Source organism: Gallinula chloropus, assembly GCF_964237585.1.
Source record: "Gallinula chloropus genome assembly, chromosome: Z".
Taxonomy (NCBI): Eukaryota; Metazoa; Chordata; class Aves; order Gruiformes; family Rallidae; genus Gallinula; species Gallinula chloropus.
Window position 1 is genome coordinate 31,165,246 of NC_140089.1, and position 16,031 is coordinate 31,181,276.

A 16,031-nucleotide genomic window follows, 5' to 3' on the forward strand; every position below is an offset into this window, starting at 1 on the left:
GAAAGCTGGATAGTTTTACGATAGGGCATGGAGACATGCCAGTTTCCACTTAAAGCATAAACACCGAATTTACTGCCAATTTGGCATGCTTTTAGCTGCTTGTGCAGCTTTCTGTATCCAGTCTACAAGTAGAAATCAGTTGCATAATGTTTATCTCAGATTTTTCCACAGTACATGGTAATTTTCATAACCCAATGCATTATGCCAAGTGCTACTAGTTGATAAGTTAGTTACACTATCAATATAAAGACTGCAGGCATCTTTGGTACAGGTACATTATTCTTCCATATATAATGTCTAGGGACATAGAACAATGATTCATCAACACTATGTAATTTTTTATGATTTAAAAAAATACACTTAACTTTGGTCTCCTTACTACTTAATTGTTCTTACTTTTTCCTATAACAAATGATTGTTTTGCAGCACTGTACTGAAGTAGATAGATAGCAACATTTGTAACAAGTGGGTGGGGATAAGGCCTTATACCACTTGGTAGTCATATAGTCTATGCACTCGTGGAGTCCAAACTGAGCAACTTTGTTATCAGTTCAAAAGTTTTAAGTGCAAATAAAGCAAACTAGTATAATAACATATAGAAGTGGAGGTCTGAGGATACAAAAGACACATTATTGCAACCCAAAGTACAAAAATAACAGTGTCAAAGTAACAGTGGCATTTTACATGCCACACATTTGACCCAGTTGGGCTGGTTGGTTGCTCGTTTCTGGTGTTTGGGTTGTTTTTTTACCTACATATGAACTGTAAATTCTGCTTTTATTAGTAAAACAAAACTCAGTAGTAACAATGGTGAGTTTTTGATTTAATAGAGTAAAAAAAAATGTTACTGCCTGGAAATAAGGGAACTTCTAAACCAAAAGAGGCAATGCAGGCTGTCATCAGTCATTTGGAAAGTGAGACTCCACATTAAATTTCGTTATTCTCTTACATCACTCCTCAGTTACAGTTATTCAGAGAAATGGCAGTCCCAAATAAGCACAATCGAGCCTTCGTGCCTTTGTCAGGAGACAAACCCCCATGGCTATTGAGCTTAATGCTGTTCATAAGATAGAAATAAACTCATTAAAATAGTTTCTTTCTTTTACATTAGAAGTCGTAACCAGCCACACAAAAAAAAACCCCAGTAAAACTCAGACTCCAGTCTGTCAGACAGGCTGGTCTTTTGCTCGTCCCAACCATTGAAACATCGGGAGGGAACAGCAACACAGAACAAGGATCTCAGCTGCTTCCATCAAAGATCTGGCTTCAATAAGCAAAGTAACACCAAGAAACAAAACAAACAAACAAACAAACAAAAAACCAACAAAGCCAAACAAGCCAAGAGAAAAGCATTTCAACTTTTCAAGGCTTCTTACTTCCTCATGAGAAAACCATAACTGACTATTGCAGAGCCTGGAACTACCTCCACCCAAAACTGCCTACGCCACTGGAGGCGAGAGCTGGTCTGAATTTAGGCAGAACTTAGGAAAGAAAGTACTTTGGTTTAGGAGAAGTTAAGCTTGTATGCTTCCTCAAAGAAAACAAATATTCCTCCTTTAGTTCCTGATAAGGAGGAGCTGTCAGCCGAAGTCACACAAACCAGACAAGCACCTTGCGGAGGCCGCATCTTCTCAAGTCCGAGGCATTCCTGTTCCTCACCAGCATCGGCAGGAACACCACAGTCCCTGCACTTACACACCAGGGTCACCTACAGCAAGCCTTAGTCAGAGAGGCAGGCTGGGGGTAATTGTCTGTGCTCAAACAAACTTCCAACGTGCACTTGCACAGAAGCGTTACAAAAGACAAGGGGTACCTTACCATCCTGCATTCTCCAACAAATTCCGCATGATGGGCTGTGGCACGGAGCAGTTGTAGTAGCCCATGCCTATATAGGACCTCCACACCTGATTCTTGCTTGCAATGTTGTGCAGAGTTTCCAGGATTTCGTTTTCACCTGGTTGGAAAGAAACCACGTCAGACAACTGCAGTTACACAGGATTCTCACCCGGAACGTCAGGGCCCCTGTGAAAGGAAACGTGACACTGGGCTGCAAGTGCAAAATGCAGCACTGGGTGTGAGTGCCAACAGCAGCCAAAGGAGCAATCCAAGGACAGAGGGAATGGGCACGGGGAAAGATATTCTGGAGTTCAAATTCTGCCCGGGTTCTGGAAATTCAGAAACTGAGATGTGATGGCAGTCCAACCACCACGGGAACTGCAGTGAGGCCAACAGCCCCTGGCAAAAGGCTCATGGAGCCCCTCTGGCACTACAGCACTGTGCACTGGGGGCTGCCCTCACTGGCATCGAAATGCATCTCAGAAAGCAGCTCCTGCGAGCTACACCGTGCAGAATCAGCTCCGGATGAAGCTGCAGCCACCCACAGCTTGATTCACTGTTTCCAGAAGAGCCATCTCGCAGTGCTCAAGGCTCTGCAAAAGCCACATTCGGTCCTTGGAAACCGCTCCACCGGGGCAGTTGCATTAAGTTCTGTCCAGTCCGCACTGCAACTGGAAAAGCAGGCTTTGGAATAGAACATTGTTGAAGCAGAATAGCAGGGGCCTGGATGTCTCAACTCACACTGCTTCTCTGTAAATTAATCCAGCTAGAGACATTAAGTCAAAGCAGGTGATGCTGATTGACCTGGTGATAAAGAATTCTCCAGGTTTTGAATTAATTTCTTCTGAACAGGATATCACAGTTTTAGTTCTGATTTCAAAATTCTTCTCTTGACTCAAAGTGCTACTATTACATTCCATGCAGAAAGACTTGGCTTTGCTCAAAATCCTATCCCTTTCAATGAATTCTTTCCACAGTCACAATTAATTCCTTCCTCAAAGTTATTTTTTTACCCATTTTCAGTTCTCACTTCAAAGTTCATTTCTGCTCTCTCTTTCCCTCTGTGTTACTCGTACACCCAGTGTATAAAGATTAATTCCTTGCTTTCAGTGAACTGCAGTTTCTCCTGGACACTCAGCAGTTGTGTCTTTATCTTTCTTGAACTCAGCAGCACCCAGGGCGAAGTTTTGGAAGCTGCGTAGTGAGCAGCTCCACTCCCCCCACACCTCCCACACTGCTTATTCCAGACAGGTGCTATGTGAGTGTTTTACTGGGGCAGAGATCTTCCTCCAACGCTTCCAAACCAGACATTTGATGAAGGAGAGGGAGGGCTGTAGACTTGTGGAATTCACACACCAGTGGATCTTTGGAAGCAGCACTGGATTTGCTGTTTAACTCTAAAAGCAAGTTGAGGGTGGCAGAGGGTGGCTTGCCAGCTCAATGTCACACACCCAAACACAGGAGAAGTGAGATTCTGGCAGTAAACACATACCACACATACTGTCCTACGTGCCAGGTGGCATTTCCCTTGTTCACCCAAGGGGTTCTTTCTTCTTGGGAGTCCTTTCTCAGCAAATGCTGCTCAGAACTTCCACACGAAGGCACTGAACGTGCACTGCAGCTCTCTGAAGTCACACCAGCTGCCAGGCTGAGCGAAGGCCAAAGCCCCTTTCCATGAAAGGGACCTAACTCTGTGCTGGGCACCCTGCAAATGACTAATGCTGGTATGAAGGCAGGAGAATGTAACCACAAGACCCACCTTATGTATGCCTCTACATTCATTTTCAAAGTCAAAACGAGTTTGCTGGGGTTTCACTTTGGCTAACAGGAACATTCAGCAAGGGCAGAAAATTACACACACTATTTTTACCCTATGTACGTAGGGTATACACACTCCTTGGAGCATATATATGTGGTGGGAAACAGTGTGTTCTGGTAAATATTTATCTACAGCTAAAATGCAGGAAGATGAGGACTTTGGCAAATTTCAGTACATGTGGTTGAAGAAGCTCAGCTTCTGAGACCTTGTCTTGTGTTACTGACACTTTCTATGAAGTGTCTCCCCAGCAACAGGTGAAATAAAAAAGTAATATCCAAAATGGGGCATCAAGAGAGAATTTTCAAATTGACTGCCCTGGAGAAGTGGTTGGAAACAGACCATCACACTCATTGGTCTCCAGTTTTCTCAGAAAACATGCTTGACATGCCTTTACCTTGAATTTTATTGGGCGTAGGCTATGCATTCTTCAGGAACCTTGTTCAGCAAAAAAGAAAACTGCCAGTGAGGTCACTGCAATTGATCTTTATTCCTTTCATCAACACATTAGATAATACGATCAAATACGCTACCCCGAATAAAGTTCACAGGTCTTGCAGTACTGCTATCTTAGAACTGTGTAGGAAATTCACTGAGGTTTCTGTGGTAGAAGTGTGAACACACTTCCTGACTGCTACATCCACAGGTAGAAATGGCAAATTATAATCTCAGAAATACTTAAGACGCAGTGAATAATCAGATTTTAAAGTTATAATACTCTTCCTGCTAGTGTTCTAGTGGTTATCACAGTTGTTTTGCCTTTAACTTGTAAGATACCTGCAAAATAATACAGTAGCCAAAAAAGGGAGAGAGGAATCAAGCTAGAAGGAACAATTTGAGTTATATAACTCAAAGCTTAAAACACAAAGCTGTGAAAACTATTTTACTGATATAATTTTTTTCACATTATGTCAGGTCTGAAAAAAAATCTAGCTTCTGAGATCAAGGAGGCAAAATCTTCATAAGTTGATATAAGAAAAAGTAGATTAATGTATTTCTCTTGTTTTATCAATTAACATTATTCTTAAAAAAAAAAAGATAATCTGACTACATTGAAGTAAAACAGTTGCAAAGCACTAGCAGACATGCAGCAATCTGCAGGACAGCATAGAAAAATTGCCTACTCTGCATGCTGAGTCCAACCAGCACCTTGCCATAAGACATGCAGAAAGGCAACACCATCTGTTTCTCTGCCTCCTCTTCCTCCTCCTCCTTTCACTCGCAGAGCCTGGCTGGGTAGCACAGGCAACCCAATGTTGCTGCAAGAAGCGAAAAGCACACACGGGCTGTGAGCCAGTAAAACCCCTTTTGCCATCCTACCCCCAAGGCCAGTTGCCTTCAGAAAGAGGAGCAGCAGCCCAAAAGTGCTGTGAGAAACAAAGTGTGAGGAGGACAGTGCCACCGTTTGTACCATAGATTCCCACACCAGTTGTGGCAACACTCTGGAGAACAGAGTTACCCCTGCTGTAGGGATCCAATGCATACGGCAGAGTCTCAAACAGCAGGGAATCCAAACTGACTAAATCAGGTGTAAAAAAAATCTGACTGACATTAGGAGCTGATTAGAAACTCATCTAGAATTGTTTTTTTTAAGTCCCATTTAAAATACAAAATCATAGTTACAGTAGATTTAACTGTAACTATGTACTGTAAGCAGGTAAATTCAAAGATACCAAAGTCTTTCTTACAATACAACTGCTTCTGAGTCATATTGCTTCTAAAAATGTTGTACTGGAAATCCAATAAGTGTCTGGCACAGATTTTATAAACTTATGTTTATAAATTCCAAAATTTAAGAATGCAGTTGGGAATAATTTGGAAAAAAATCATGGCAGAGTTTGCAGTAATTTTTTTTTAATTCAAGGCCTGAACAAAAAAAGAAGAAAAAACTAATGTGTACAAAGCCTACCCATTAAATAGAGATGGGCATACAATGGCAGCACTGCAGGGATAACGACTGATACAGACGGCAGGTCTGCCGGGATAAAAGAAGGAGGATTAATCTTATATAAGATTATCTGTTCTTTTACTTCAAATGGGTCAAGCACTGTATCCGCGATAAAGCACCTTCAATACGTAAAGAAAAGCTGATTGTTGAAGTGTACTTTCTGTGACAGTGGGAAAAAAACCTCTGTAATACCAGATAACAATAATTAAGATGTCTATCCCTGTTGTAAATACCAACTGAACAGAAGTTACATGCCAAAATAACATTTTCCATGAACTGTATCTACAGAAAGAGCAGAGTCTTAACAAAGCCCCCCTTCCAGTATCAGCTGAGGGGCAGGACTGCATCTTACTGTTATGGCAAAGCAGACATTTTGCTGTTTCACTCCTGTCTTTCAGTGGAGTATTCAGGTGGTTTTAGAGCTCTGTCAGTGGGCTCATAATGGCAGGAACTTTTAAAATGCTTGCTTTTTGTTGTTTTGGTTGGGTTTTTTTTTTTTTGTCAGAATAGGGGCATAGATAGTCTGTCACTTTACATTCCAAAGGAAATGACTAATTTCAGAAACTTCTTAGCATAAGCTACAGTCCTTCCCTCCTCCATCCCTGACCACTTCTGTGTAAGAAACCTACCAATGCAGGAACACTGGTACGGAAATGCATTCCTAGTATCAGATGAACTTGCAAAAGCAAAGCTTAGCAGCTTTTTCATTCACACACAAGCAAAACAAAGGTTCAGCTAATGCTGAAGGCTGTCCCTCTCAATGCATTGCGTCCTCCGGGGAAGTAGCGAAGCTTGATTCTTCCACCGAAGAGCAGGGCTGAGCTGAAACGTCTAGGAAAGACAACCTATGTACAAAAAGACTGTGCTTCTACTGTAAGCAGAGCTTTTTATTTATGGCCAATGTAATATGCCATACCATTCAGAACAGCTCTTCAATACAAGCTGCATGCACAGGAGGACTTTTTTTACTGCTCTTGCATACCCACGGATGACTGATTTTTCTTTTAGACAACTTGTTTAATCACCAAGGGATCTGTAATGTAAAACAATCTTTCCTACCACCACACCTACTGAAAATTTGAAGATGCAAACGTAGACACCTGAGATGAGACCTAAAGCTATAAAAGTTTTAAAAACCTGTTGATGTAATTACTGATACTTGTGGTTCTCACCCAGATGTACTACTATTCATGGTGTGTGTATGGTCTTCTTGAACTGCTCTCTAATTCTAGCCATAAGCATTGGCTTCAACAAGACTTCAGTGCAAGCTCAACTGCATTTTCTAATACAAGCTGGTTTGCTGAGCTACACTCTAACCTGTGGAGTCACTAGGATTGTGGTTTGTCATCAAAGTCATACAGGAAGGTGGCAGTGTGTATTTAAACCACCAGGAATTGCCATATCAGATATTTTATAAATGCTTAAATTGAGAGAACTGGGCAAAGAAACTCAAATTGTGTCTTTCCTCTCATTCTCCAAGATGATGGGAGCATAATCATCTCCATGCAAATAAAAAGAACATGCTTAAAAACAGCATGCAGGCCTCATGACACTCTCCCAGTTTTGTTATTCCTTTTTAATAAGAGGGGTATGCTAGAGAAATAATGTACCATATTCACCTAAAAAAACTCCACACTGGTGACTGGAAAGGGTATATTCTCTCCAATGGTACACTAACAAGGAAGGAAATTTTACTCAGGCTACAGTGTGCTCTCTAAATTGTTCACTGGAAAGCTGCACAACTTTAAGGTGAAGCCTTTAATTTTTCTTATACAAGCTGTTGAGTTTTCTGTTACTGCTGCAGTGGAAAGCTAGTGATAAAAATCTAGACACTGAAGCACAAAGAGACGGGCAGTTCATCATACTGGCTGCAGAAGGGAAAGAAAATAAGCAGCAGCGTGTGGAAAAACTTTTCTGTACTTCATGCAAGCATCTCTTTTGAAAACTTCCTATTGCATGCTGTGCAATGTGCAACTCTGCATCACAGTCACATTCTTCCAAAGCTTACTCTAAGAGAACAAGAACAGCATAGCAAGTGGAGCAAAATGCCAGTGAACTAAATACACTGTTAGCTGATGAAGTCCTGCTGCACAGCAAGAACTTGCATTCCACACAACATCAACTAACACACAGCAGTGTAGGAGAACTTAAAAACTGCTAAGCAAATTGGCATGAGATTTTTGACTTAGGTTGGCATCACTATTTTCATTTTCAATAATGTACAATTATTTCAATACCCAACTGCATTGTATCACTCTTGTGTGTAATGTAAAACTTTGAAGTGTAACATATACTAAATAAAAACTTTTCTTCTGTTTTTTTTTTTTTTATTTGGTCTTTTTAAAGAATTACTTATTAGCAACAATTTACATTTAACCCCTCTTAAAATATAATGTAAAGTGTTCTTTTCTATGAGGGTAAGAGAAAATAATCCATTTCTCAGAAAGTACCTTGGCTAAAATACATTAGTCATAGAAAAATATGCTAAGCAATAGTTGCATCAGTCATACGGACAGAAAAAAGCAATTAAATTCCACCTCTCTACCCCTCCCTTCCCATTTCAACAGGACAGGAAGTTACCAAAAAATGAAGTAACATCATACTCATAAAACATTTAAGTAGAAATTTTTAGTGAGCACTGTATCCCTCTCAGCTAGAATCTGTCTTTTCAGGCTCTGTTTTTCCTGGCTGCTCATTGTAGCGCTGCCTCTCGCATGTGATGTCATCTTGGAGTAACCAGATTGAACTGGCCAGGAAGCTCACCAGGCCTGAAGTTTACACTCAGATTACAGCACAGGGATGAGCAATGACAAAAAGCCCTCGAGAGAGATCGAATTCTCTGCAAATCAGGCAGGGGATCCTGACACAAACATGAGCTTAATAGTGATGTCTTTGACTGCAGTACTGCAACGGCCCCTGAGCTTTGTTACTTGCAGGGGAATTGTTTAGTGAAGTGCATTTTTAGGCGTTTCATTCATTCACAGGATTTCCAGCACGATGTTCACAGATACCCACCAAGGCAGCAGTCACACAGACAGAAATTCTGTGCTGTGGCTGATAACTTTTAAGAACGTTGGTATCTGGAAACTCATCCAATCACATCAAGTTTTCTGCAGCAGTTTGTTGAATTATTGCAGTGCCAGCCTTGCTGGCTCGGATGTTTGGCGTTCCTGCAGTCTGCCCATCTCCCCGAGTCAGAGGGATTAAAGTGCTAGCTACTGGTTTGCTCTGGGTCCGTTGCACGGAGACACAGGCTTTGCAGGCTACTGGGATATGCGGATTATTACTGGGGGGGCACGACACACGGCAAGAAAGAAACCCTGCGGAAACGTTGAGAGCCAACAAAAGACAGTGGCCCATTTGAAGACACAGTGCACGCTCTGGGGACGATTTTTGGCCACGCTTCTCCCTCCGTATCAGACTGGCGGGACACAATGAGGCCACTGTACAGCTTGGGCTCAAACACAGATTTTCTGGGCAGCCCCGGCCCGCCACGCGCCTTTCCCGACCGATTTTCAACAGGAGAGCAAAAAAACCATGGAGCTGAGCTACCCCACCGAGTTAGGCTGTGCAGACTGAAGTGCTGATGGCGGTACTGCTTCCCTTATTTAAGTCTCACCCGGCACTTTCAGCAGGGAGCTCTGTTCATTGCGCGTTTCAGAGGGGTGAATGGGGGCGGGGGGAGGAATAAGGGGGGGGGGGGGGTGGGGGGGGAGGCGGGCGACAAACCAGCACCCCAAGTCCTGCCCCGCGGGCGCCGGCGGCCGGAAGGAGCAGCGGGAAAGGCTGATGCGGGGAGGGCAGTGGATGGGGGGCGGTGGTCTCGGAGCACTCCGGGCCACGCGGTCACTTACAGACATGGTCATCCATCCTCAGCGGCCTCCGGAGACGGATGCTGGCCGGGATGGTTTTATCCATCAGCTCCTCGACGCTCTGCAAAGAGAAGGCGGCACGCCGTCGTTTGCCGGTCCCGGGAGGGAACCAGCCGCGCCGCTCCACGGGCCCCGCACGGCACGGTCCGGTCACCTACCTGCACCCCGACGGCTCGCAGCATGTCCCGCTTCTCCCGCTCCCGCGGCCCGATGTGCCGCCGGGAGAAGTCATCGTGCCGCGGCAGGAGCTGCTCGATGCACCGCGCCGCTTCGCCGCCGCCCCATCGCCGCTGACCCCCCCCCGCCGCCGCCGCCGCCGGCCGCAGGTGCCGCGACGCCCCACGGGCCGCCAGCCGCCCCCACCAACTCCCGCAGCTCTGCATGACTCCGCCGCGACCGCCGCCTCTGCTGCCGCCGGCGCCGGCCAGCCACACTTGTGTGCGGGGGGCGGCGCGGAGCGGCCCCCCACCGCCGGCTCCAATGGGGCCCGGGGGCGGCGCCGCGCTCGCCCCGCCTTGCCGCCACCTGCCTGCCCGCCCCCCGCTCCCCTCCCGCTCGGCCCTGACCCCTCTGCCGGGCTTGTCCGCCGAGCATCTCCCGGCGGCAGGGCGTCCCGGGCGCGGGGCGGGGCTGGGCGCGGGGACCGGGGCGCGGCGAGGCGGGCGGGCAGAACTCCGCCGTGATTTTCCCCTGGGAAATACGGCTTTTCTCCGCGGAAGCCGGGGTCGGGTGGGAAAAAGGGTTTCTGAGCCTGTGCTGCAGAGCGCGGGCTTGCTCTGAGACCAGCGCTCGGGGAGAGTCCTGTAACCGCGTGTGTGGCTCCGGGCGATGTTAGTCCCGGGGGGTGCGGGGGGTGGGGGTAGCTGGGAACTGTTTTCTCCTGTTTCAGTTCTGCATCCCTGAGGATGTCGGCGTAGTTACAAAATTGTGTATTAATTTACATTAAGAAACAAACCCCAAAACAACCACATTGTAGCAGCACCGAGGACCTGTGTTTGAATTCACATTTAAATACAGTAGCAACGAAATTTAAAACATGTTTTCCCACAATTTAATCCTAATTGTGTCACGGATTTACCTCCTGCCTTCTGAATTTAATAACTAGTCACTACTTCTGAACCTAAAAATTAATTCACTTTGCTCCAAAGATGACTGTTTCTATAATAAACGTGGAGTTACTCCTCTGGTACAGTCTGACTTACTCAAACTTGTGTTGGAATAGGCTCTCATACCTCACACCAGTGTGTGTATTTTGAGTCATGACTCTGTGCCTCATTTCAGAGCAAGAGACCCCCAAATTATAAACTAAGATGACATGAAGCTCACTTCAAACAGCAAAGGTGTTGGATGCCAGGGTCCAATACATATCCAGTGCTGACCTGAACAGATTTCTGTTCACAGATAGTTATACTTCACTCTTCTCCACTGTAATTTGCTTCTTTAGCTTTCTTTCTTCAGCCGGGTGAAACCACGACAATATGATAGTAACATGAAGGAAATTTAAAATTTGCTATGGCTTTTGACATGAGATAATGTAATAAGAGGTAATAGAGATATTGGGAAAATGCATTAAAACCACAATGATAACAAATTAATTCTTGTTATGATTTTAAAAATTAATTATTGTTGCAAATTTTTACATACACCAGTTCCTTTTTAAAGCACTCCAAAAGCTTCGTAGCATGAGCTGTGTGCAATCACTGTGGGAGGGCTACAAGCCCACCTTATGTGCTTGATCAGTTTGCTAGTTCTGTAGCTGTCTCCTGAAAGCTGCATTATTGCTTTAATGGGCAAAACAGGAGTCTTGAACAAGAGGTGTAAGAGAACATGGAACTTTCATGTTGAATGTGAGCAATGCTTTGATGTCAAATCAGCAAAACTTGGCTAATCTTGTAGCTTCAAATACATCTAGCACTTCAAAGTATACAGCCAACAAAACCAGCTGCTTTCTGCATGTGCATCAGGAGAAGGAAGGAGTTTTCCTGGAAGAGAGGACTGCAAAACAACATCTTGATTTTAGAGCTGTTTGTCCAAATCTTGGATGTGTTTGTGTCTTGGCCTAATGAGCTGACAGCATGCAAGGTGCTGTGTAGTTGCTTGGGATGTCAAATTTGTTAGATAAGCAAAAACCTCTTAAGGAGAATGCCCTATATAATTTAAATTGAAGTGACACAGTAATTCTAATACTACAGGGTTTATTTATGGGTGGTGTTGCAAGTCCTATTTTTTCTCCTTTTAAGTAACAAACTATCACAATGAGAAAATCCTACAGTATGCTTTTAAGATTCACTCCAGTTCCCTCCTCTCACCCAAAGCTGAACATCTGTTGCAGTTGATATGCTTCTGCACCACAAACATGAAGCCTGGGTCAGACGACAGTGTCACGCCAGGTATGGTGCGAGCCCATTTCTGGCCAGTTACAGCTACCTAAGGAGGCATACAAAAACAGGACACAAAGATGTACTGGCACTGCCCTGCAGGCATTGCAACAAGAAAAACGAATTATGCAGGTAGCAGTACAGACGGACTTCTGCATCCATGCAAGATTTTTCTTTTCTTCCTGTAGAAACTCCTCAGCAGAAATAAAGATTTTGGCAGTTTACCACCTGGCTGCCTTTTCTAAGAAAATTACAAGACGTCATCAGTGTTTTCAAAAGTCTCTAGCAGATCAGGTGAGGAATGCCTACTAAATGGTCTTTTAATGGTCAGGCTTATTTTGTCTATCCAGATAGAGGACACCCTCATTGACACTTCACATCCCAAAATGCAGGGCCATGGGAGGTGAAGTGCCTCTTTCAGTACAGCTGTATCTAATTAAATAGTGAAGATCATCTGAATTTCTACTGGTAATGATCTGGAGAGGGTTTTTATATACATTATTTCCCATCACAGTTCCTTAAATATGTACAGGAAAACAGATTGCAAACATATTTTTATGCATATTTTATACACAGAGTTGTTATCAAATAAAATATTCCAGTCCTGAGAGAATAAAAGGCAAAATACACAGTTGTTCCTGCTTTTGGGCTTGTACTGTAAACATTGCTACCTTTCAATTTGAGACAACTTTATCACAGTTTTTTTCTCTTCATGAAATGTTTAATGTGTAACATGATTCTTTGCTTTAAGTAAGATTTGAAAAGCACTATATTTGTCATTACATAAAGAACAACACAGATGTTTATCTGGTATATCATGACAGAAATCAGTTTCTTCTATTGCTAAAGTTACTGTGTAAGTTAAGTAGCAATACATCCTATTTCTTTCACAAGCAGTTACTAGTTGCTACTAGTGGGGAGAAGATGACTTCTCACATAGGCCAGTATTTACCTAGCAAGGGCTGAATTGCCACTGCCTGGGTTTTTTGGATCCCTTTTCACCAGTAAAATTTAAGAACTCCATGCACTGCATGTAACATGCACCCAGGAGGAAGCGGTGATGCTGTAACCCTAAACTTAATAGAATATTTTCATGACATGTTCTTTTGATACCCAAGCAGCAGAACATTTGGCAGGATAGGCAATAATGTCATATTGAGGGTGGATAGCCAGTCAACAACATGTTCCTGAGTCGGCAATAGCTGTCAGGAGATCACTGCAGCCACTACTGCAAAAGGGCCAGGAGTCATTTTCACCATCTCTACCCACCTGCTCTTTTTTCATTGACCACAGAGGGATCAAACAATGAAATACACAGGATACCACAATTGACGTAATGGATTTTTCACAGGTCATAGTGGTTTGGGGTTAGAGGCTGCCATTCTCCACAAAAGACAACACCCAGTGCAATCTTGCTTCCCTCGCAGCTGCGGTCAAGCTTCCTCAGTGAGATGTTTGCTACGGAAATATCTTGATGTTAAATTAATATATATTCAAGCTTTTAATCACATCTTCTTTAACTGAAAGTCCCTTATTTAACTGACAGTCCCCAAGTGATTAATGTCTTTCATTTGTTCTGAGCTGAGAAGTATCCCTGCAGCTTGATTAGACCTGACATTTATTGTAATTTCAGATCTTACTTGTTTTCAGTTATTTGATAGACTGGATCTACAGTGAAACTGATCTGTGCATCCTCCCAAGGAAGTGTTTTTACTTACATGTACACCTATGCCTTCTTCAGGGTGCAGCTTTCATTCTAATTGGGGTGTTAGAAATACAAACCTTAAGAAATCTGCTAGGTTGCACACTTGCTTAGTCAATAGAGTATACTTATTCTACAACTCCATATCATAAGTCTTAAACTTTATTTCATATCTCAAAGGAATAATAATTAAATATTGGTACAATCAATTGTGTGGAATCAAATGTTTTTCTCCCCTTCAAAATAAAGGTAGCGAGTAAAACCATGACAGGCATCTATGTATTTTTTTGGCTATGCTTATATAGATGCAGGTAGATAAATAATCTTCTACCTTTCCTACAGATGTTTAAATATTCAAATGCAGGCTTCTTTTTCTTATCAAATAAAATAGAGTATGATCTTTTTGACAAGGAATAATGACAGAGAGGTCTGATAAGAAAGTACAGGGCTGCGAAGAAAGTAAAGAGAAGGGAAACAATTTAAAATTTTCAGATTTCAGAAGTTACTCTTCTGAAGAAGACTTTAGAAGACAAGATGTGGAAGATATGAACATCTAAGTATCTTTGAATATTAGCTTTGGAGCAAAGGTTTCCAAGTTCCATTTCTTCTGTGGGTAAGTGGCTGAAGAAGGCAAGTGTCAGAAGGTTTTTAAGGTACTAGGTCTTGTTAAAGTCATTTCTCCATTTTCTCTGACAGCAGGTTCTTACTGTTCACTTAGGTCAGGAGTAAAGGTTGGTTCCAGAGCAGGAAAAGTTGTCTTTGGCAAGGCAAGGTCCCACAGGCTCTGGTCATAGCAGGGTGAGTCCGGTGCTGGGAGTAGGATCCACTTTCAGCTTAAAGACTTCCCCTCTTGTCTTATCAACTCCCTGAAACAGCTCCCCAGCTTTCCTGTAAGGCACGTTTAAGTACTGGTAGGATGCAATGAGGTCTCCCCAGGGCCTTCTCTTCTCCAGACAGAACAAACCCAAGTCTTTCAGCCTGTCTTCACATGAGAGGTGCTCCAGCCCTATGATCAACTTCACGGCCCTCCTCTGGATTCACTCCAGCAGCTCTATGTCTTTCCTGTCTGGGGACTCCAGAGCTGGATGCAGTACTCCAGGTGAGGTCTCAAAAGCAGAATAGAAGGGCAGAATCACCCTGCTGCTCATGCTGGTTTTGATGTAGCCCGAGACATGGCTGGCCTTCTGAACTGCTAGTGCACACTCCGGACTCATGTTGAGCTTGTCATCAATCAGCACCCCTAAGTCCTTCTCCTCAGTTCTCTTCTCAATCCATTCTCTGCCCAGCCTGTAGTTGTGCTTGGGATTGAGCCAACCAGTGTGAAGGACCTTGCACTTGGCCTTGTTGAACTTCATGTGGTTTGCATGTACCCATCTCTCCAGCCTGTCAAGGTCCCTCTGGATGACATCCTTTCCCTGCAGGGTGTCCACTCGATATGTCACTGATTTGTCCTCCAAACTGCCAGACATCTGTATGCCAGGCAGGGCAGCTCCTCCCACATCTGCATGGTAAACATCTCTTGTTCCTGAAAACTGTAGAATTTCAACCAAATAGTATGTGTTTTGGGTTTTATTCCTTGTTATCACTGCCATTTCAAATGGATGTACTTGTCAAAATCTACTGACAATCCTTACAAACATGTACCACTGCCCTCTGTAAACCTTCCAAAGGAGAAGATCAGGAGGATCTACACTGTATTTCTTCCAAAGTCAGAAGTATTTGCTGCTGAGTGGGTTATTTTTCTAGTTTTTCTTTTTGTCTCTTGCTCTTTTTCAGCTGGGTTCAAAGGTAAAGCTTGATAGACCTTGAATGCAAAGTCAGTTACTTAATACTGGATACGTTAAACCTCTTATCATGTTATTTGTGTCCACTGGCTTTTCAATACTGGGTATGGCTATACTATTAGAGCATTGCCTATGCAAATACTTTGTATCAGTAGATGTTATCTATTACGAATACCTATGTAATAGACATGGCATTGCAAGAATTTCTCTTGCCCAATCTAGTTTTATTAGGCAATAAAAAAGTTCTCTCTAGCAGAGAGAGAACTGTATAATGCTGACCCTAACAGGTGTACTGTGACAACAAGGTACTGAGATATTCTTTGGGAAATAAACACCTGTTCTCTCTTATTCTTATCTAGGAGTTTAAGGTATTACACAACAGAGTATGCAGATTTTGAAAATTCAGAAATTCTAAAATGTTTTTTTCAGAAGACCCACTTTTGCATATGCACGTGGTTTTATTTTGTCATTTTTACATTAGATATAAAGTGTAGAAATGTATTTTGTTTGTACTTCAGAGGATAGCATACCGTTACAAACTGCTGAAATGACAGCCTCAGCAAAAAGTTAGCTTTCCTTTAAAAAAAAATATCTCCTAGATGTCTGTCTGGATTTTCAACTCAGCAGGTGTTCATGAAACCAAACATTAGCTTGAAAAACATTGAATAAAAATCCTCCCCCCTTTATCAAGATCA

At 43.2% G+C, this 16,031-nt stretch overlaps 1 long non-coding RNA gene across 1 annotated transcript; it reads right to left on the reverse strand.

Moving 5' to 3' along the window:
- Positions 1–4,130: 4,130 nt before the first annotated feature.
- Positions 4,131–9,782, reverse strand: LOC311204044. The gene is made up of 3 exons (XR_014617998.1): positions 9,631–9,782; positions 9,455–9,533; positions 4,131–4,911 (listed from the first exon to the last, which is right to left on the reverse strand). It is a non-coding gene; the product is annotated as an uncharacterized lncRNA (long non-coding RNA).
- Between the last annotated feature and the right edge of the window lie 6,249 nt (positions 9,783–16,031).